We start from the raw sequence: 21,580 nt of genomic DNA, 5'->3' as shown, positions 1-21,580 counted from the left end.
GGTAACCCTCCTCTCAAGGATACAATATTTCCTTTCTTGGAGGTGAGAAAAGAGTTGAGAAACTAAATTGACTTAGGAGTCAAAATTGGACTCAGGTCATTTATTACATAAAACTAGATTTGCCTCCAAACTTTGCACTATGTTTTTGTTTGTTTGTTTTGAGATGGGAGTTTTGCTTTTGTCGTCCAGGCTGGAGTGCGATCTCAGCTCACTGCAACCTCCGCCTCCCCGGTTGAAGCAATTCTCCTGCCTCAGCCTCCTGAGTAGCTGGGATTACAGGCGCCCACCAACACGCCCGGAACATTTTACCATTTTTAGTAGAGTCGGGGTTTCGCCATGTTGGCCAGGCTGGTCTCTAACTTCTGACTTCATGTGATCCGCCCGCCTCAGCCTCCCAAAGTGCTGGGACTACAGTGCACTGTGTTCTTAACGTGCCTTTAGATTCCCCAGTTCCTAGTATCAGGCACACAGAAAAACGGAGGTGAGAGTGTTTCCTGGCTTCCTCTTTGAGATGCCTTTAGGGCCCCCTAGTGGCTGCTTTAAGACCTCAGGTTTCTTAGGATTCGGTCTCCTTGACCCTAATAAAAAATGAGACCTTTCCGAATCTCTTCAGTGACAGGTACAATAACTGTGTGGAGATAAATAGATAACAGTTGGTTTAGATAGCTCATTTTTTTTTCATTTTTTCAGTTCTCAGCAAAAGCTGCGCTCATTCTTTAGAAATAACAGATATATCACTTTACATATTTTATTCTGCATTCTCATACTATATCGTAGCGGAAATCCTTTTAAGACATTTGTATCTTGGTTGTGTCAAAAGGCTATAATTCCTGGTAACTACATCCTACTTCAGGGTTTCCATGTATATGTATATACATATTTAGTTGCTTGGACTGGGGAGTTGAGGAGCTTTACAATTTTCCAACGTAATACTTTAAACGTGGGGCTTGATGTACTAACCAGAGGACTCAGTATGTGGCATATTTCAGTCTGACAACATTAATATCATTTAGAGCATTAGCTATGCCACTGACTGCAGGCACTTGCAACCTTGATTTGATAAAACAAAGCTTTTCCACATTTAAGGTGCTTATTGACCAATGCAAGTACACTTTGTGAAATCCACTAATAAGGCATTATGTCTTCAACGTGCCTTACTGACCAGCGTGAACATTGCTAGCTCCCACATCATGGTCACATTTTTCTTTCTTAGATTCCATCTAGAGAATGTACTTCACTTGAGTAATTATAATGGAGATGTTTCTTTCCCGCAAGCTTATCTTTTAGTTTCTGATGTTATTCAATTATTTCTCCTTCGCTTGTAAATTTCAGGTCTTTTCCTTTCCTCAGTCACGTTACCTTTATTAATATGCTAATGTGCTGTAATAATGCATTTTACACCACTAATGAAGTGAAGCAAAGCAAAACGTAAAAACAAAGTACAAATTCTCGCTTTAACTTTACCCGGTTCCGGGGAGGGGGTGGGGGTGAGAGAGGAGGAAGAGAGTAGGAAGGAAGGACATTCGGGCGGCAAAAAAATAAAAATGATCCCCTTGTTTTCAGCGCGTTCTGGAACAGGGCTGCACGTCAGAGGAAGAACTGAGCAGCCTTCGAGGTAAAAGACTTGGCATTAAACTTTGACACTTTAATGGTCTCTAGGATATTAGATAATATTTTTTCATATAATGTTCTTCTCCGACACGGTAATGGCATCAGAAACAGATAGAATCTGCTATGCCTGCCAACGTGCACGGTGAGGCTCATCCCCGCAGAGATAAGACAGCAGGACCCCAGCTTCGCAGTTAACTTATCCCGAAGCTCCAAAGCAAACGTCTTTTACTTCTTCGCCGGGGACGCTGCTGTACCACCGCTGCCTCCCTTTCGCATTCTGCTGGGCTCGGTCAGCCGCTGAGATTAGGTAAACAGCGCTCCGGAGCCGGGACAAAGCGGGCGCTGCTGCTGCTGGTGGGGGTCGTTGTTTCACGAGGCTGGAGGGAAGGGGGATGGGAGAAGGGTCCCAGCTCGGTCAAGCCAAAGGCCGAGAGTGTGGTTACCGAGGCGGGAGCCAGGTCCGGAGCCAAGCAGGGGCCAAGCCTCCGAAGCCCTTGCCGCCCCACCCCCCCAGCCCGACCTCGAGGAGTGGGGTCAGCTGGGCAACCCAAGCTCGGCGGCCCTTTCCCGCGCGCCCCCTCCCCAGCCCATCCTTCCCCTGCCCCTTCCAAGAACTAGGGTGGGCTTCCCGCTGCCTCGCTCGAGTCCTGGAGAGCGGAGAGGCGCGCAGAGGGAAGGCAAAGACCCGGCGGCCCGCCCCGCTGGGGAGAGGTGGAGACCCGGGGGGAAGGGGACCCCAGAAGCCCTGGGACCGAGCTGCGGAAAAACCCGGGAGCTGGATCGCGCGCCCGGAGCTCCGGTCTCCGAGTCCGAGTTGTGCAGCTCTCGGCGTCCTCTTTCTCTCCCTGCCTCTCTGCTTTCGCCTCCTCTGGGTCTTCTCTCGAGGGCATCCTCCTTCCATCCATTCTCACACCCCCGCTCCTGTGCCCCGACCCATTTCACCCACTCCTCCTGTGGCTCGGGAGGACTCGCCGTACCCCCACCCTCGTCCCTAGAACTGGGAGGCTGGAAGTCCATTCAAGGGATGTTGCGCGCCGGGTTCTTATGCCAAGAGGGAAAGAGCGAGAATAAAATCAGCAGGGGAGGGGCGTGTTGTGCGTGCATGGGGTGTGTGTTTGGGGTGGGGGAAAAAGAAATGTAGTTTCCTCAGAGGAAGAGGAAGCCTTGGACAGGATTCTTGGATACCGATCCCAGAAAGATGCCGTCAGAGCCCTTCGGCGGGGCTCCTCACAGACTCCGGCTGCCCCACACCATGCCCACCTCCGAGAGAAGCTGCGACCCGAGGCGGGGAAACTTCCTACTCCTCACGACGGCTGTTTTGTGCAATTTGGGGAGCAGGCTGCATGGTCCTGCAAGCCTGCGAACCTCTCTACCACGGCAGCTGCGGGCCCGTCCCGCTTCCCTTCCCCCTCTTTCCGCGAGGCGCGCCAAGCCCGAGGCGGCCGGGAGCCGCCGGGGTTGGGGGAAGAAGGGCGGGGAGCTCCCAGCTTGCACCCTTTCATCCCGACCCGGCCCGGGATCCCGGCTCCGGGTGTTGCTTCCGCCTGCCTGCCAGCGAGCTGAAGAAGCACCGGGGCGGAGTCTCGCCGGGGGGCGGAGCCTGTGCGGGGGCGAACTCTCGGTCCGCGCGGCTGCGGCGCTTGCCATTGGCCGGCCGCTCGGTCACGGGGTCGGGGGCGGGCACCGAGGCGGGCGCCGGCCCCGCCCCCGCTCGGAACCCAGCCCCGGCTCGCGGTCCCCCCCGGCTGCACAGACATGACACAGACACACAGTCACTGCAGCTGCTGAGCGAGTCCGGCGCTCTGGGCACGCGGAGGCGGCGGGGCCAGCCCGGAGCCCGGACCCCAGCGCCCGCGCCTGCCGGTCCCCGCGCGGCGGCCCACTCCTGGCCGGGCGCGGGAGGCGGGGATCGCGCGCCGGCTCCGGCCAGCGGCGCCCGGCTGCCCGCGGCGGCTGCAGCGGCCGCCCAGCTCCGAGCGCCGGGCGCTCCGGGAAGCCGGCGCATCTCGGAGGCGGCGGCGGCCAAGGCCGGCGAGCGCTCCCGGCGGCGGGGGCCGCCCGCCTCGGCTCCCCGCACCCACCGCGCCGCGATCCACTCGCCGCGCCTCCGCTCCCGTGACCTTCCCGGGTCGCCTCCCCTAGCCCCGCGCCCCCGGCCCAACGCCCCAGGCCGGGGCGAGGCCCTCTCCGGCGCCTCCTTCCCGCGGAGCCGCGGGCGGGCGGCGCAGGCCCTGGGGGAGAGCGCGCCGCGGCCGGCTGCAGCCCCCCCGCGCCGCCGCGCTCGGCGCCCGGCCCGGCCAGTCTGCTCCTGCCCCGCCGCCGCGCCGGAGCCCGGGCGCCCGAAGCTGGGGGCGCGGCCGCGCTCGTCTCGCCGGGCTGTTCGCGGGCAGGCCCTGCCCTGAAGGGACGAATCGGCTTGGAGCGCGGGAGGTGGAGTCGGCCCCGGCGGTCGCTCCCTGGACCCAACCCGAGGCTGACCCAGGCCCCTGCCCATGCGGGGCGCCCCTGGCTCGGAAGAGTCCTCCGGGCCGGGAGCAGCTCCAGGCAGCGGCCCCGGAGGAAGAGGAAGAAGGGACAGTGCTCAGCTTGGGGGACCCGGACCCTCGCCGCGGCATTTGGAGCCGGGGGCCGTCCCGAACTCTGTGCTTGGCACCGCCGCTCCGAGTAGGGCAGCGCCTGCCGGGACCCTGACCCGGACCCCCTGCGCCTCGTAGGCGGCGGCGCCGCCGCGCCACCCGGTTTTTCCGTGTCTCCCTCTGCCTGGCGGCAGTCACGGCCAAGGTAAGAGCCCCGGAGCGCGAGAGTCGCCGCGGGGGCGCCGTGGTGTGTAGCGCCGGACAAGTTCTCCGAACCTGTGGCTGGTACCCCCTGTACTCGGGATGCCGGCGGGGAGGCCGGGCACACCCTCTGCTGCCCCGGCCGGGAGCCCTGGAGAGGCTGGAGGTGGAAGCCCCCAGTCTCCGAAGTCCCCAGGACCCCCTCAGGGCCTGCTCGGCTTCTGGGCACACAGGCTGCTGGCAGGGAGCGAGCCAGGAGGAGTTTCTGGTTAACACCACGAGGGCATGTGACCGATACCCGCACCCCCGGCCCTCTTGTTAGCGGTGAGCACCTGTGGTTTGCGGAGCCTGCCGTGTTTGGAGAGGGCCCTGTTGGGCGGTACGCAACTACCTTTCGTGGTGTGATGCTGTGAATAACTTTTCTTGTTCCTTCTTGCAGACAGTCCTGCGCAATTTGGGGGCGAGCAGCCACAGCTTGCGAGTCCCTCTTTAGGACAGAGTGGTTGGTTGGCATTGCTATCTGTAGGGGGGAAGCCCAGCCAGCATGTCTTTCCTGTTAGGCAAAGCTGCTTGTGAGGAGTGATCAGTGTATAGCTATCCAGACATTCTTGTAAATGTCACTGCTTTTGAAGTTTTGGAGTGAGGACTCCAAAGTTTGTGTATCCTCAAGTTATTTTGTTCATTGCCTTATCCTCTTTTAAATGTTCCTCTTAAGGAACCTCAGTTGTACAAGCCTGTCCTTGCCTGTTTGAAATTTATTAAACCTGTGAGCTTCCCCCAGAACAATCTGATTTTAAATGGGTCACTTCGGAGGGAACAGATTGTCTCTTGCACACTGAATCCATCCCTTGGGTGACCCTGTTTAATGGGGTTGGACTCTTTTTTTTTTTTTTCGTCTCTGTGCTGATGTGCCTCGGTTGAGCAGGTTTCTGCTGAATTCAGAATCCGTGAATTTTGTCACTCAGTCCATTAAAATGATCTCCTGAGGGAGCAAAATAGCAGCTTACATTTTTCGTGAATGTCACTGGAAGTTTTACAGGGTCTTATGTAAGTGCCCAGAGAGAGAGAGAGGAGGGAGTGGGGGGAGATCAGGCTCCTGCTTCCTTCAAGGGGAGAAACGGAGGGGGTGGCAGGTGGGGGCGTCCGCCTCCCTGACATGCAGATGCCTTTCTTCTCTGACACAGGTGTGGAGACCTGAAGTGCTTATCATTCCGTGGAGGCAGTCACCTCAGGTTAATTTTTCTTCTCACTTCTCCTGTCTTCCCACCTCAGGAGTCAGCTTTGATAGACTTAAGATAAGGAAAGCTTCTAAATTAAGAAGGGAACAAGTGGTGGTGGTTTCTTCTCCCATCCCTCACAAATGGGTGACATGAATGAATTACTCACTGGCACGCTTGGTCCTCACTAGGGGTAAAAATAAAAGAAATAAAAACGCCAGCTTTAAGATTTCACACATCTCTTAGTGTACCTTTATTGTTCAAGAGTACTTTAGTGAAAATTGCTTGTGGAGAACACATTTATCGAGCCTGTCCCTGTTAATTCCATACCAGGAAGAAAACTCACTTGAACAGAGAGGCAAAAATCACCAAGATTTAGAGGTTAGTGGGTTTTCAAGAGTGGCGAGGAAAGGAATCAAATCCCCCTGGCAGGAGAGAGAGGTTTAAACGGGAAGATCGGATTGCTCTGGAGTGAGCAGTAGCTGCTGACAAGTGTGGGCCCTCCTGCTTCACTTAATGAAGTGTGCTGGGGTGTGGATTAACTTTTTGATGTGAGCCAATGCAGATTCCTTTGGCTTTTAAACCATACCTGGAAGGGCCTTAGAAATGAAATGAAAGGTTTTTTTCATCTCATCGTAGGTCTCGGAAGTGCTTCCATCTCTTGGGAAGGTTGTGACGAAGGTTTCCTTTGTTTCTGGGTTCCTGAGCTGCGCTTTAAAGTTGATGCACAGTGCAGGGAGGGTGCGTCCTGTAGTGTCGCCATCCTTCAGCCACCTACAGTAGCAGGACACTAGGGGGGACTAGTTATCTTTTCCACCATCGAAGAAGAAAACACCAGGGCCCATGTTACTGCGGTTTATCTTGAGGGTTCATGAGCCTGTGGTTTATGTTGAGGGTTCGTGAGACTGTGGTTTATCTTGAGGGTTCCTGAGATGAACTTTTTGGGATCTAGTACATGCTTGCACTAGTGAGTGGATTCTGAGTGCCTAAGGGATGGGCCTGCTCACATCTAAATTGTCATTTGGGCAACTCAGAACCAGTTAACTGCAAAATGTTATGTGACATTCTGAAAAGACTCAATTATAATCTCTAAGTATTTAAGGACTACAAAAAGGCTCTATCCTTTGAATATTAGACCATCCTAACTTTAAGTTCCCTAACAGTTTGTAATCAACACTTTTGGTGTTTGGTTTTTGACTGCATATTCCCTGCAGTCATCATAAAATCACATGGCTTCAAAATGTCTCTGCAGTGGACTCCATCAAACTTAAAATTCCCCTTAAAAATACATTCCATATACTTAGAGATGTTAACATAACATTTGACGGTGTACTTGCACTTCCATCTCAGACGCTGTCTGCACTTTTAATAGTATGAAATCATTAATGTCCACAGCCCTTCCAGCAGAATTGGAAGATAATTCTACTTCCCTGAAGAACACTGACTGCCCCATTGCCTAGGTTTACCCAAGTAGCTAAGTCTTATCAAAGCTGATCCCAGAGGTGGGGGTAGCGGGGAGACAGGAAAGATGCAAGGTAGAGGCCAAGAAGAGCCTGCTTAGTTTAGAATACTGTCACAAAAACAGGCAGATATCACCAAGATGTTGGTCACACTGGATTCTAAAAGGCCCAGTTCAGCATGTAGAGTTAGACTCTGTTTGAAACCTGTGAACCCACCTGAGTTATTACTTTTCCCTTGAACTCTGGGGTCTGGTAGACGGCATTTGTGACCCTTTACCCATACGTGTAGTGCACATTTAGGTAGTTGAAGGGGAGCTATTGTTGTGGTCTAGGAAAAATGGTCAGCAGAAAGCTTTATTTCTAACATTAAGACTTTATAGATTGATTCTCTTGGGCACAGTACAGCCAAGGGGTAAGAGATTGGAACAGGAAAATACCATCGCATTTGCCATTGAGCACCAACGATTGAAGACCGATCCTGTGGAGAATATATGCTGTCATCCTGAGACATGAATGAAGTCTTATGAATTTGATGGAAGCCAGATGGCAGAAGTAGAGGCAGGAGGCTGGCCTTCCTTACGGTCCGTGAACAAGATGAAGGTGTCTTTTTGGCTAGAGATTCTCAGAAAGGAGGAGCATACTGCATTGGGGATGGGGGATATAAGACCCAAAAGGCACACCCAAAAGGTATGCCACTGACACACCTCGGGGATACAGCCACCTTGGAAAATCTGCTTAGTGTTGGTGAGGTTGCTCTACATGGAGTATTTGCCATTGAGAGGTGTTCAGCATTTCTCTGTCACATTGGCATATGGAGAGTAGCAGCCAGCAACCAGTGAAAGGCTTCGTTAAATGTATTTTATAAGACTTTTCATCTTTTCGTTTAACAAATAATAATAGACCATCTACCCTGTGGCAGGTGCCATGCTCTGTGTGGAGGTTACAGAGTCAGGTTTCATTTAGCTTCTAGTCTTTTATGGGAGGCAGACATTCAGCTATTTGTTTGTTTGTTTGTTTTTTCTTTTTTTTTTTTGAGATGGAGTCTTGCTCTGTCAGCCAGGCTAGAGTGCAGTGGCATGATCTTAGCTCACTGCAACCTCCGCCTCCCGGGTTCAAGCAATTCTCCTGCCTCAGCCTCCCGAGTAGCTGGGATTACAGGCGCCCGCCCCCGCGCCCGGCTAATTTTTGTATTTTTAGTAGAGGCGGGGTTTCACCATCTTCGCCAGGCTGGTCTAGAACTCCTGACCTTGTGATCCACCTGTCTCGGCCTCCCAAAGTGCTGGGATTACAGGTGTGAGCCACCGTGCCCAGGCCAGACATTCAACTACTATTACCAGGTAAGTACTATCCTTTAGACTTGTTCAAGGGATGAGTTTGAACTTCCCAGGAGAGTAGGGAGGAAGGGGATCGCAGGCAGAAAGAACAGCATGGAAACCCAAAAGTATCTATTGTGGTGTGTATGGAGAATAGTCATAGTTAGTGTGGCTGGAAGGTGGGATGTGCCCGAAGAGGGAAACGCGGTGTTAGAAGAGAAATAATTTAATAGGATTCCATGCTGAGGACTGTGTCCCCGCTTCTTGCTCTGTGTATTCAAATAGTGGCAAGAATGGTTGCGAGATAAAATCTGAGTATGCTAACTGGTTATCCCACATTGTTATTAAAAACAGAAAATTTTTTCTTTTGTCCGTTATCATTCTACGTACAGCATTTTGCCTATTCTTTAAAAAACTATTAACAATGCAAATAAAGAAAGGGTCCCTTATCAACCCTAAGTCTGCCCTCTTGTGTACATGAATTACACCTGGCACTTTCATTATGTGATTATGCAGCAGTGGGAAAAATGACAATGTTACTTGGCAAATGATATAATATGAAAAAAAAACACTTAGGTGAGAACAAATTCCATTTTATCAGATATGCTCTGGGTAGAGTTATGGTTGTGTTTAACACCTGAACAAGATTCATATTATGATCATTTCAGTTCTAGTCTAAACTTCCTTTGCTGTTAGAAAATAAAGCGTTTTGAATATTGAGAATGGGAGGGTAGGTGGGCATGTGTGCATATGTGTGTTTCTTGGGATGAGCAAACTATGGTGAGGAAGAGCAAGCAACAGTGTAACTGCCTGGAGGATATTAGATAGAGAATGTGGAAAATCACAGTTGTAAAAGCAGTCTCCAGGGCCAGGTATATTTAGTATATTTTTTAGAAACAGCAGCCAGAAGGATAATGGGGATAAAAGTTAGAAGCCTCTCTCTCTCTCTCTCTGTGTGTGTGTGTGTGTGTTTGTGTTTGTATGTTTGTCTTGTCTCTATCATCCATCCCTATGTTGATTGGGAGACAGGATGCTTTAATCAAGCCCCAGGGGATCAGGGGTTTAGTCTTACAGCATCCTGTGCTAACTTGCTGTGTGACCTTAGAATATTTCTTGACATCTCTGGGCTTCAGGCGCTGTCTATACATTAGTGTGTTACTGACCTTGTAAGTAGGAATTTAGAGGCCCAGGGAGGGAAAGGGCTTGCTTCAGTCAGTTAGCTTAGCCTCTACACTGACCACTCTTTAGGTTGTCTAGTTTTCTCCCTCTTAAATGGAAAGAAAGAGGCCTGACCAATTCATAGGTGCACTCTTCCTTGAAATGTAAAGCACAAGCACTGCAAATAACACAAGGCTGAAGAAAAGAATCACAAAGTCTTTGTGATTGGTCATAGCCATTTTCATAGAGCAGCAGCTAGACTTGCCTGCTAACTTCTTACCTATGGTGGAAACCCGTTAGTTCTGAAATGTTACACTGTTCTTTGACCACTATTTGAGAATTAAGTGCTTTGTGATTAAAAACAACAGCAACAATGCTGAATCTTGTAATTATTTCATAATTAAGTAAATAAAAGCTGAGTTGACCTCTCCGGATTTTGCAAAGCCCTGAATGTAACTTGGAAAGGGAAACCCATTCATTTGGCCTGAACGGGAGATTACCTTGTAGGGGAGCTGCTGGGTGAATATCAAGGGTCTTTTGAAGAAAAATAGAGTAGAAGAGCAATTGGGTAGATACACAAGCCAGGAAAAATGCAAAGTGCCTTAGTTTGATGCCTCCAAATGTGTGAGTTGCTAGAAAGAGGGCTCCTCACTATGGCTGATCTCCTGGGGGTAGAGGAAAGAGGAGATCTGAAGTAAGTGCAGTGTAAATAGAAGGTTTGTTATATTCTTATTTGGGAGTTGAAGCCAAGTGGAGGAGTGCTGTATTTTAGGAGAAGTGGGCATATAAAATGTGATCTTAAAACTAAATAATTTAAGATAAGTTAATTGCAGTACAAAAAGATTTTTACCTTACTAAAGGGATTCATAGTGAGTCTCCTTTTAATAGCTAATTCGGTTATTATATTTCAAATTATTTGATAAACACAATCATGATAGACCCTTTTGGGAGCCTCACCTGTTGTGCAAAACCAAGGACTTTTCGGCTGGGCACAGTGGCTCACCCCTGTAATCCCAGCATTTTGGGAAGCCGAGGCAGGTGGATCACGAAGTCAAGAGATTGAGACCATCCTGGCCAACATGGTGAAACCCCATCTCTACTAAAAATAGAAAAAGAAAAAAAAAAATTAGCTGGGCATGGTGGCGCGCGCCTATAGTCCCAGCTAATTGGGAGGCTGAGGCAGGAGAATGGCTTGAACCTGTGAGGCAGAGGTTGCAGTGAGTCGAGATGCCGCCACTGCACTCAAGCCTGGGGAAAGAGCAAGACTCCTTCTCAAAAACAAAAAACAAACAAACAAAAAAAACACCAAAGACTTTTCAAACATAAACTAGAATGTTTTAACAAATAACCCTCTAGGAGCCTAATATTCAACTGTATTGCAGAAAGCAGTACAGTGGTTATGTAAACTGTCATTACCGCTAACCTAACACATGGAGTTACATCACTTACTTACTTTTGGCAGATTACTTATTTAACTACTGTTCTTCCTGGAGATAACAGTACTCACCTACCCACCTTCATAAGTTCCTTAACCACCCGCACATTCTACCTCTAAGAATATATCAAGAACAGAAGTGGTTTAAAAAGTAAATTAGGTAAGAGTTTCCAGGATTCTGAGTTTTTATAATTGCAGAGAGATGGAATTCATTTTGTTCTGCTTGAGTATACAGGAGAGGCGGTGTGTATGAGACATTAAAAAATATCAAAATCAGGCCGGGCTTAGTGGCTCACGCCTGTAATCCCAGAATTTTGGGAGGCCCAGGTGGGGGGATCACCTGAGGTCAGGAGTTCTAGACCAGCCTGGCCAACATTGTGAAACCCTGTCTCTACTAAAAAATACAAAAAATTAGCCGGGCGTGGTGGCGCACGCCTGTAATCCCAGCTACTCGGGAGGCTGAGGCAGGAGAGTCACTTGAACTCCAGAGACGGAGGTTACAGTGAGCCGAGATCACGGCCATTGCACTCCAGCCTGGAAACAGAGTGAGACTTCGTCTCAAAAAAAAAAACATGCTTGTCTGCTGGTTCTTCCTTCACTGTAACAGAAATATCTAGGGCTTTTTTTTTTTCATTGTTGTTCTTCCTTTATCTCTTATGAAGCTTTCCAAAAAAGATTTTGTTCTAGGAATGGAATAAACTGTAGGGCGTTTAAGGCTTCAGAGATAATTTTGGGCAACCTGGAGTTGCAGGTAATCACAGGCTGGGGCTGGAATTGAAAATGCAGTCTCACCCATAATTTGAGCCTCTTTTGTCGCATTATGGGGCTGTGCCTTGGACAGGCAGCAGACGCAGATGGAGATGGAACCCTGACTACTGAGAGAGCTTTGCTTTTAACATAGTCCTTTTCTGAATTACCAAGGCCAATTGGGAAGAAAGGACTTGCCGATCTTTCCAGCTCTCCATGGTAGCCATAGAATTTAGGAGGATTTACAGCAGAACGTGGGCATCTAGGGATTTCTTTCTTCCTTTTCTTTTTTTTAAATTTTAAATTCAGAAGGGAATCTTGGGCTCTTGAGTGTTATTCTGTGGTTAGGGATTGCTGTGGCTTCCTTGGATACATTAAATGCACATTTGTTATTATTGAGTAAGGTTAACCTTGCTGCGGCTAACTCGAAGCCATCCCCTCCCCTTTTGTTTTTAGAACAGTTGCGTAGATCCTTCATGTGCCAACACTGTTTGTTTAAGAGCCTCCTTGACTGATGTCAGCTCTCATCTGGAAATGGCATTTTGTGGTTGTTTCAGAAGCCAAGGGAGGCGTAGAGGCAAGCCCATAGGCCGGTGGGGCTTTACCTTTCTTCAGGAGTGGCGCTGGTGCTTAGTAGGTCTGCAGTTAGTAAGTAGTTGTGTCCACACTGAATGATTTGTTTTGTGAATGAATGGTCATGTTTTCATTACTGGAGTGGAGGTGATGCGGGAGGGAGAGGTGGGTGAGTAACAGTAGACTTAAATGGTGATGAGATAGACTTGAGCTCCTCAAGGCGTCTCCTAGCAGCTTTTGTTTTAAAAATGTGAAAGATATTTCAGATCAGCAGAATGAATTCTCTGAAGGATCATTGTTGTGGTTCAAACATTGATGGCTTTGTAAAAAGGCAAGGAGAGTACAATACCGAAATGCGTGCTTTCTTTCCTCCGAGTTTGTAGGGATTTTAACTTATCTGGAATGAGAAGAATGGACATGCTGTAAAGCTTGTTCGCATTTACATGACAAGTTGCCTTGAAAATGCCTGGAAAGACATTTTCAATATGAGAAACTTTAGGATGGTTGTTGTCCAGCATGGATGACGATGATTATGAAATGACTTAGGTGTAGAGCGGCGCTTCCATGTCAGGAGGATGAAGTGGATGTGGGAGAATGGAGGGAGGGACTCAGTACTTGGTCCCCAGCAGGAAGAACTCTCCTCGACCGTATTGGTGTCTTTACCCATTTCCCAATATGACTCCCTCTCTGCTGGGTTTCTCAGTTACAAGAGCACTCTCTGATGCCTTCCGTCTGTAAGGCAGAGCTGCTGTATTGAGAGACTACCAAGGCTGCAAGAGACCTTGGAGCCCCACTAGACCAACACCTTCATTTTACATCCGTGGAAACTAAGGCCAGACCTAAGGGAGGTCAAGATGATTATTCAGAGGGGAGGTGGAACCAGAACCTAGGCTCCCTAGTCCTCAGCTCTCCCTTCTCTGCAGCGTGCTCTGCTTCCATCCAATCTGCACCCAAAGCACCTTCTTCCAGTGTTTCTTTTGTGCCAGGCACTCTCTCATTCGGTCATTTTTGTTATTTCATTCTCACAGCAACCCTGGGAGGGGGATGTGCTCACTCTCCCACTTCACAGATGTGGAAACTGACGCTTGTGCAAGGCCCACAGCCATGAAGAAGGAGCCAGGACTCAACTCTCAGCTGTTCAGACTCCTCAGTTTGTTGTTCCAGGACCGACCTTGCCCCTGGCTTCCCTGCCTCTCTGACCTCGCTGTATTTCCTAGGACTCCTCTCCAGGTTTTCTCTGTTCCTAGCCTACTAGGCTTCACCTAAAAATGCCACTTGTTTTCCCACTTGAGTGGCCTTGTTATGCTGCTTTTTTTGCTGGATCCAACCCCCCATCCTCTCTCTTGTCTCTGGCTGAAATCGTTCCTGACTGTAGGCTCTGTGACACTGTCTCTTTGTGGGGTTTCCTTCACTTGCTCAGCCAACGTTGATCAAGCTCCTACTGTGTGCAGGTCCTGGCTTGACAGCGGAACACAGAGGTGCAGAGTTACTCATCGTCCATTCAGGAGCCTTGTCTTGGTGAGGGAGGAAGAGTCTCATAAGGGGGTGAGTGAAAGTCAAAGGGCCCAGAGGACAGCGTGTTGGGTAGCATTCTGCTTGAAGAGGTCAAGATGAGAATATTAGATTTGGGTCTTAGTGATTAGGAGATGGGAGGATAGGGCAGGAGGAGGCGTCACCAAACAGCAAACCAAATCAAAGGCTGTGCTTGGCCATCTTCGACTAGGCATTGTCAATATCTACATACTTTAATTCTTATTCCTTCATTTAGGTATTAGAGGCTGTGACTACATTACACCCATCCTTGTCTCTATGAAAGCACCTTGCGAAGCTCTTAGTACTTACGACTCCTCCACTCAACATTTATTATATTAAATTCAGAGCTTCCTGTCCCTGCCCTCGAGGGACATAGTTGGAGAGCTTGCAAAAAATGTGTCATAAGTTAAGCAACAATAGAAGATTAAATGAACAGTTACGAGCAACAATAGAAAGGATGTAGCAGTGTAGTGAATGGATGTGTGCACTGTGGTGGCTGAACACAGATGGGAAGTCAGAGGTGGGAGCTTCCTTTAGCTTCTCAAACTCAAAGGAGGGGTGGGACTTGAGTTGGGTCTTTGGATACAAGACAGTTAAAATCTGAATGGAAGGATTAAGGGAGGGTAGTTTGGCAAGCACAAATATATTTTTTGGGTTGGAGAGGAAGCCAGCTTGGGTTTCTGTTAGCAAGGAGTTGCAGATGAAGTTGGTGAGTTAGGCCGGGCGTGGTGGCTCATGCCTGTAATCCCAGCACTCTGGGAGGCTGAGGCGGGCGGATCATGAGGTCAGGAGATCGAGACCATCTTGACTAACGCGGTGAAACCCCGTGTCTACTAAAAATACAAAACATTAGCTGGGCGTGGTGGCGGGCGCCTGTAGTCCCAGCTACTCGGGAGGCTGAGGCAGGAGAATGGCGTGAACCTGGAAGTCAGAGCTTGCAGTGAGCCGATATCATGCCACTGCACTCCTCCAGCCTGGATGACAGAGCGAGACTCCGTCTCAAAAACAAAAACAAAAACAAAAACAAAAAAAACAAAAGAAGAAGTTGGTGAGTTAGGGGCTGTGGGCTTTGGGAAGGCAGGGTGACTTTTCATCAGGGGAATGAGGTGTGCTAAAGGCCCTGGTTTTGGAAGGTGCACCTGCATCGTGCCTGGGACAAATTGAAGCGGGGAGAGATGGAGGCTGGGAGACAACTGGACAGGATTTTGTACCAGTTCATATATGAAGTTCTAAGGGCCGCCGGGCTGGAACTGTTACAGGAGGACAGAAGCCCAGGGAAGCTTGTGAATTTTTCTCTGTTGAATCACTGGCTCACAAACATTTGCTTGATATGGAAGTCTGAGATGGCTTTCATTGCCCACTGTAATATGGCCTTGTTGGAATAAAGTCCACTCGTGACACAAGCAGCAAGTCTTAAAACAGCGCTTTCTCCTTTGGCTTGGCTTGGGGTAGAGCTTTGGTGAAAATACACTTTTCGGGGCCTCTCTTATTGGGGGTTTGTTCAAATGGGCTCAGGGTTATAGAACAACCTTTTTCCTAGCCTTGGATGGCACCCAATAAGGGGTATAATAGAGAAAATTCTTCTTTTCCTCATGAGTGGCTCCTAAAGCAGCTGTGTGGAGCTGAGAGCAAAGTGCTTGGAGCTCTGACATCTGGGTTCTGGATTCATCTTAAAAGTGAAGCCAATTTCTTTGCTTCCTGTGACGGCTGGTGTTTCTCTGCCTGAGGAGGAGCTTGCTTTGAGATTACGGTACACACTTTTCAGCATTGTGGGGTAAGCCATTCTGGATAACAGAATTTCTCAAATAGGATAATCCAATCCCTTACAGACAGCAAGTCTTTATTTTTAATCTTTAAGGAATGAGGGTTTCTCTAGGATGTTCTGTGTACTTACCCTCACTGGCTCACCGTCAGCCCCTGGAAAACTTCACCTGTCATATTGGGACACACAAAGCTTGTTATGAACCAGCCCTGCCTTTCTCTGCAATCTCACCCCCCACCCCTGGCCACCCCCCATTTCATGCATCACCAATCTGTAACTTAATCATTTTCTTCTTTACTGATTTTTTTCCCCCTACACCTGTCAAGCTGTGCACATACCCCTCCTGCCCGGTAAGCTCTTTCCTTCTTTATCTGCCTGGGACACTTGTGTTTTTCCTTCAGAACCCGGCTCAGGTAGTCCTGCCTCTTAAGCTTTTCCTGGTACTGAGCACTGAACCGCATCTGCACCTCAGTCTGACTTCTGCAGCTGCACTTTCTGCGCCGTAATCTGACTGTTTTGCTAGAGAGCGGGAGCCTTTCAGTAAAACTGCATCTCAGGGAATCTTCTAGGTTTTACCGTATGCCTGGAACATGCAGTCAATACAATAAATGGTTGTTGTTGTCGTTTTAGATTTCAATGAATTTGCTGGCCAGGCATAATGTAACCCTTTCTGATGAAACCTCGAGTGTCATACTGTGCTGCAGTGGTAGATGGGTTGATGTGAATTAGCCTCTCAAAGTATTCCGGAATCTAAAGAAAACCTTCCCCCTCTCACCAATGACCAGAATGGCCATTGGGCATTCCTGGGGTACACTGATACCTTCAGGAAATCTGGTGGTGCTGGTGAGGGAGAATGCATCTTAGTCATCACTGCAGACCTAGAAATGTCTTCACACAGGCCGGGCACGGTGGCTTAAGCCTGCAATCCCAGCACTTTGGGAGGCCGAGGCGGGTGGATCGCGAGGTCAGGAGATTGAGACCATCCTGGCTAACGTGGTGAAACCCGGTCTCTACTAAAAATACAAAAAAAAATTAGCCGGGCGTGGTGGCGGGCGCCTGTAGTCCCACCTACTCAGGAGGCTCAGGAGGCTCAGGAGGCTGAGGCAGGAGAATGGTGTGAACCCGGGAGGCGGAGGTTGCAGTGAGCCGAGATCGCGCCACTGCACTACTCCAGCCTGGGTGACAGAGCGAGACTCTGTCTCAAAAAAAAAAAAAAGAAATGTCTTCACACAAGCTCTCAAGGGCTGAGTATTGAAGTGGAGGATTAGCAGGTAGGAGGACTTGAAGAACCTTGTACCTTTTATGTTTAATAGCATTCCCCATTTAAAGAGCCAGATGCAGAATGGCAGTCATAATTGATGGAGAAATTATCAGACGGTGATGGGGACTGGCTAGGGAGGATCGAATAAATTTGTACAGGAGCTTAGCAGCAGTGCCTAAAGACTCTTCTCCACATAACCACATGTTTATGTTAGAATATTTAGTATTGCCTCTAGTATTCGTGAGGTCCATTTGGGTTTTTATGGCACTGCCCTTGTAAGCCAGGCGTGAGTGCTGCATGAATAGGTTTGCTTAGCAAATCACAGAGGAGTGACAGAGGAGCCCTGGGCTTATCAGAAGGTTTGTGTGATCCAGGCACTAGCAAAACTTTATGAACTTGCACTTGGCACGTGGTGTTGGTTATATGGTTCAGGAAGCCCTACTGCTTCTCCAGTAGTGGTCTGATTTAATCCCTACCAAGGGGTGCTTGTTCTGGGTCTTAGCTTTTGCCATTTTCCTTTTTCTTCTGCTTGGAATTATCTATAACTCCTTTGGAAATACAGCATTTTTGAGCTCATTAAATTTGTTATTGTGTGTATTATGTTGAGAAAGCACTCAGTTATTTAGAGTTGCTTCATTCCCTTTCCCTTCATCTCTTTGCCTTCCCCACCTTATAGTAATTGTGCTTGGTTAACCAGGAAACCAAGGGCTCCTGGGGATGAAGAAGTGGCCAGTCTTTCTCTTCTTAGCCCTGTCCAGAGATCTCAGAAAATTTGCAGAGGCCCTGAAGGTAAAAGCAAATGGTTGCCCACTAATCACCTGAGGCAGTTTTTCAGGAGTTTTCTGTCTACCTTGCACTTTTCTCTCATAGGAAATTTGGGCTCTGACAGTTAAGAGAGATGGCAGCCAATGAATGGGATAGGAAAGGCCCCTTCCTTAGCAGTTTGTAAGAAAAGGTACTGAGGTGTGCTTTACAAGTATTATGCCTTTTGACAGCTCTCTAAGCTGAGTAGTTTCATTTTACAGCTAAGGAAACTGAGGCTTGGAGAGGTTATTTGCTCAAGCAATAAAGCCCAGAGACTGGAAATGAATTTTGTTTTCAGAATATTTGTTTTTAATCTCTGTCCTATAATCCAACAACCCAGGTGTCCTAATACTGGAAATATACATACCCCTGGGAAATACATGAAGACTTTTCCTGGAGTATGCAGATGTGGATACTTCTAAGAAAATAAATTTTCACATCTCCAGCCTCACATATGTGCCCTTCCCTGAAATTGATCAGCCTGACATGATCCCTGTCTGGTCCACGGTTCTCCCAATCCCCCTTTCATGGTTATCCTCCCTCATTTTGTTTATTTTTATTTTTATTTAATTAATTAATTTATTTATTTTTGAGACAGAGTCTCGCTCCGTTGCCCAGGCTGGAGTGCAGTGGCGCAATCTCGGCTCACTGCAACCTCCGCCTTCCAGGTTTAAGCAATTCTCCTGTCTCAGCCTCCTGAGTAGCTGGGACTACAGGCGCCTGCCACCATGTCTGGCTAATTTTTGTATTTTTAGTAGAGATGGGGTTTCACCTTGTTGGTCAGGCTGGTCTCGAACTCCTGACCTCAGGTGATACACCCTCCTCAGCCTCCCAAACTGCTGGGATTACAGGTATGAGCCACTGCACCGGGCCCTGTCCTCCCTCATTTTATAAAGGCACATCTCTTAGCCAGAACTAGTCTTATTCTGGCATGTTGCTCTGGGTATGAAAATCTCAAGGGTCACCTGACAAAGGGACTATTTGAGATTGGTATGTTGAGGTCCTTCTAATCACAGCAATGCCACATGGTTGCCTCTTTCCCTTTTGTCTTTTACGTGTTGAAACTTGGTGCCAGAAACAGGGCATTTAAGCCCCTTTCTCATGTGAGAGAATAATATAACATTTTCAGTTCTTAAAAAATAACTTGCTGTTGGATTTTTAAAATGAATGATGGCTATCAGATTGCTAGATTCCATTTAAAACTGTGATGTGAAAGTTTTATTTTAAAATGTTAATGTTTACAATATGCTGAAAATTGTATCCTTAGAAATTGTGTAGTTTAGGATGAAAACTTTATGTCAGCCTAAAAATAGGCACGGCAGTACAAGTTTTTCAAATTTCAGAATTCAAGGGCCCAGGCATGGTGGCTCATGCCTATTATCTCAGCACACTGAGAGGCCAAGGTGGGAGGATCGCTTGAGCCTAAGAGTTCGAGACCAGCCCTGGCAACATAGTGAAACCCCATCTGTATAAAAAACAGTTAAAAAAAAATCAGCTGGGCATCCTGGTGCATGCCTGTGGTCCCATTTACTCAGGAGACTGGGAGGTGGATTCCTTGTGCCCAGGAAGTTGAGGGTACAGTGAGCCCTGGTCACGCCATTGCACTCCAGTCTGGGTGACAGAGCAAGATGCTGTCTCAAAAAAAAAAAAAAAAAGGAATTAAAAAAAAAAAACTTAAATACCTCTGTACTATTCTGTCTCAGTTACTGAAGTTTGGAGTGGGTAATTTTTAAGTCGATTTCTGCCATAGACCCTTATACACCTGAATATTTTTTTCCATAAAATTTAAAGGACATCAGTATTTCCTAAAGCTCATACATTGCCCTCCTGATTAAGCACACTTGAAATTCTGTTGGGTTTCAGGATAATGTAAACATCCTTTAAATGTTGATGACACTTTTACACATGTAGCTAGTCATGTGATCGTGTATGCCAGAGTGCCTCAATGGCTCACTGAGGACTGTTTCAGGTACAAATTATAGAAACCTAACTCATAGTGATGTTAAATAACCATTCCACTTTATCTGCTTAAGTAACTGAAGACCTGAGGGCAGTGTCAGGCAGGGCTGGATCTAAGTCCTCGAACAGCATCACCGACTCTACTGCCCCATGCCTGGCTCTGCCTTCTTCTGTGTTGGCTTGGTTCTCAGGCAGCCTGTCCCCATGGGATGCCAGGAGCCCTGGGTGCACATCTGACTCGCCTCACCACCGTAGCTGAGGGAAAGCATCTTTTTCCCAGTACATCTGGCAAAAGTCCTGGTTGTGGCCACGTGCGGTGGCTCATACCTGTAATCCTAGCACTTTGGGAGGCCGAGGCGGGGGGACCACGAGGTCAGGAGATTGAGACCGACCTGGCCAACATGGTGAAACCCTGTCTCTACTAAAAATACAAAAATTAGCCGAGTGTGGTGGCACACGCCTGTAATCCCAGCTACTCAGGAGGCTGAGGCAGGAGAATCACTTGAACCAGGGAGTCGGAGGTTGCAGTGAGCCCAGCCTGGCGACAGAAAGAGACTCCATCTCAAAAGAAAGCCCATGTTGTAATCTGGTTGGAAGAACCTCCACCACATCCCCGGAGCTGGTAGGAGGAAGTCAGTCCTATTTGAATTGCTTGGAGAGTGGGGAAGGAGTCGTTCTAGGAGAGAAGCTGGGTAGACAGAATGGCCGAAAATATTCAGTAGGAAGATTAATCTGAAGATCTAGAAGTCATACAAAAGAGACCACAGGTCTCTATAAAACCTTTTGACTGTCCTGTGTGTACTTCCCCTACCAGCGCCAGTCAACACTTTCCCTGCTAGGATACTCATCTGCCCATTGACACAGTGGCGTCAGTGATACCTTCTATTCCCTGCATCAGTCATTTCAAGACTTTTTTTGTTTTGTTTTGTTTTTTGGAGATGGAGTCTCGCTCTGTCGCCAGGCTAGGGTGCAGTCGTGCGATCTTGGCTCACTGCAACCTCCTCCTCCCAGGTTCAAGTGATTCTCCTGCCTCAGCCTCCCAAGTAGCTGGGATCACAGGCACCCGCCACCATGCCCAGCTAATTTTTGTATTTTCAGTAGAGACAGGGTTTCACCATGTTGGCCAGGCTGGTCTCGATCTCTTGACCTCGTGATCCGCCTGCCTTGGCCTCCCAGAGTGCTGAGATTACAGGCGTGAGCGACCGCGCCTGGCCAATTTCAAGACTTTTAAGGACACGGTGAAGAATCTCTGACAATGTGTTTTGCCATTCTTTTTTTTTTAAACTGTTATGTGATTTTATTTATTTTTTAAAAAATTCAGAATGGTGGAATTCCATCTATTTTAGTTTGCCAGGGTGGCCGTAACAAAGTACCATAGACTGTGGAGCTTAAATAATATTAATGTATTTTCTCACTGTCCTAGAGGCTGGAAGTCTGAGATCAGGGTGTTGGCAAAAGCCTCTCCCCTTGGCTTATATGTGGCTGTCTTTTCCTGCTGTTTTCATATGGTCTCCCCTCTGCGTGTGTCTGTGCTCTAATCTCTTCCTGTTATTAGGAAATCAGTCATAGTAGATTAGGGCCCACCCTAATGACCTCATTTTAACTTAATTACCTTTTTATTTTTTGAGATGGAGTTTCGCTCTTGTTGCCTGGGCTGCAGTGCAATGGCTTGATCTCGGCTCAGTGCAACCTCCGCCTCCCGGGTTCAAGCGGGTCTCCTCCCTCAGCCTCCCGAGTAGCTGGGATTACAGGCACTCACCACTGTGCCCAGCTAATTTTTGTATTTTTAGTAGAGACAAGGTTTCGCCATGTTAGCCAGGCTGGTCTTGAACCCCTGACCTTAGGAGATCCACCAGCCTTGGCCTTCCAAAGTGCTGGGATTACAGACATAAGCCACTGCGCCCAGCCTTAATCACCTTTTTAAAGACCCCGTCTCTAAATACGGTCACATTTTGAGGTTCTGGGGGTTA

The 21,580-nt window shown here is 48.3% G+C and overlaps 1 protein-coding gene across 5 annotated transcripts in view; it reads left to right on the top strand.

Moving 5' to 3' along the window:
* The first annotated feature begins 805 nt into the window (after positions 1 to 805).
* LARGE1 (LARGE xylosyl- and glucuronyltransferase 1) overlaps positions 806 to 21,580 on the top strand; it is an 852,160-nt gene continuing 831,385 nt past the window's right edge. For 3 of the 5 annotated variants that reach the window (XR_010111820.1, XM_003821496.5, XM_003821497.5), the window contains exon 1: positions 4,053 to 4,392. The gene's annotated coding sequence lies outside the window, so the exon portion shown is untranslated. Of the gene's footprint in view, positions 1,919 to 4,052; positions 4,393 to 4,694; positions 4,713 to 21,580 lie in introns of those variants that run through there. The other 2 variants (XM_003821498.6, XM_057301028.2) reach the window with 2 other exon arrangements.

This window comes from Pan paniscus, chromosome 23 (assembly GCF_029289425.2).
Source record: "Pan paniscus chromosome 23, NHGRI_mPanPan1-v2.0_pri, whole genome shotgun sequence".
In the NCBI taxonomy this organism is placed as follows: Eukaryota; Metazoa; Chordata; class Mammalia; order Primates; family Hominidae; genus Pan; species Pan paniscus.
The sequence above is the reverse complement of the archived record's forward strand: the minus strand, read 5'-3'. Positions and strand labels throughout refer to the sequence as shown.